We start from the raw sequence: 1,102 nt of genomic DNA on the forward strand, positions 1-1,102 counted from the left end.
AAGAAATTGAAGGCGACGGGGCTGTTCATTCAGTCAATAGGACTCACAAGTAAAAGGCTCCTGAGGCATTAGTGTTGAATTTGGCTCAAAATGTATTGTGTTGTCGTGTAATATGTATGAACATACAATTTCAATCTTCATTAAAAAAAGATGTATTAAAAAAATAAAGCCTTGCAAATTAAGAAAGTTTCTGTCCTGTCATGTGCCAAAAATAGTGAATGCTTTACGAATGTGCGTGCCATCCTTTAGAGCAGGGGCCAATTTAATTTTCCCATTATCATTCCAATATTAGTACATGTGTTGCTGAAGCAAGCGCAAAGGGAGAGTCAATCAAACCATTGATTAGGACCTCCAGTCAAAGGTTTGCCATACCAAATGTCCTTATGTCAGAGGGCAGAAAGTCAAAACACCATTTAGATATCGGGTGGTATGAAATGAAGAGGCAAACAACAGTGAATAAGCATTCTTTGCTGCTGTATTGATCTGGTCCTAAAGGGGTTGGTTTAATGGCAATTATATTTAAAGATTCATGCTCCAGGGTGCTTGCAAAATGACACCAACCCCCTCCCCATCACAATGGCTGGGTGATGCAAGCCTGAGAACATCACAATAGACCCATAGACATGAGAACAACTCTGTACCTCTGAGTGTATGTGGGCCCATGGCTGTATCAAGGACAAGGCAGAACAGGAGGTGGCTTATGGCGCCAGTTCCAGAGGCTGTCCAATTGATCCCTGTAAGCAACAAATGTTGGACCATCCTTTAAGAGATTCTGAGGCTGATTTCAATGTTAACTTTGCTGCTGATTTTAGGATTGGTCAACCTTCGACCCAAATCTAGTTTGCTTGGATAAGCCCTGGAAATCTTTTACAGCTTGTACTGGTGGGAGATGATGTGAGTTTATCAAGAGCAACGGGATATGAGGCATGTGTGCCACAAAAAGCAGTTCTAGGATTTTTTATAAGAACGCCGCTTTAAGAAGGGAAGTTTGGACAACCCTACTGAGAGCAAAAGTATTACACAAAAGGTAAGGGGGTCAGTGGGTCAACGGATAGCACATTTGACTGCGAGTCCGTTTATTGTAAGTCCAAATACTACCAGT

General features: G+C 41.7%; 1 non-coding gene across 1 annotated transcript; it reads right to left on the bottom strand.

The window, feature by feature from the left end:
- Nucleotides 1-207: 207 nt before the first annotated feature.
- On the bottom strand, nt 208-314 carry LOC138570527 (U6 spliceosomal RNA). The gene has a single exon (XR_011303568.1). It is a non-coding gene; the product is annotated as a U6 spliceosomal RNA (small nuclear RNA).
- Between the last annotated feature and the right edge of the window lie 788 nt (nt 315-1,102).

The sequence above is a fragment of the Ambystoma mexicanum genome, chromosome 2q, assembly GCF_040938575.1.
Source record: "Ambystoma mexicanum isolate Mex_15411 chromosome 2q, UKY_AmexF1_1, whole genome shotgun sequence".
NCBI lineage: Eukaryota > Metazoa > Chordata > Amphibia > Caudata > Ambystomatidae > Ambystoma > Ambystoma mexicanum.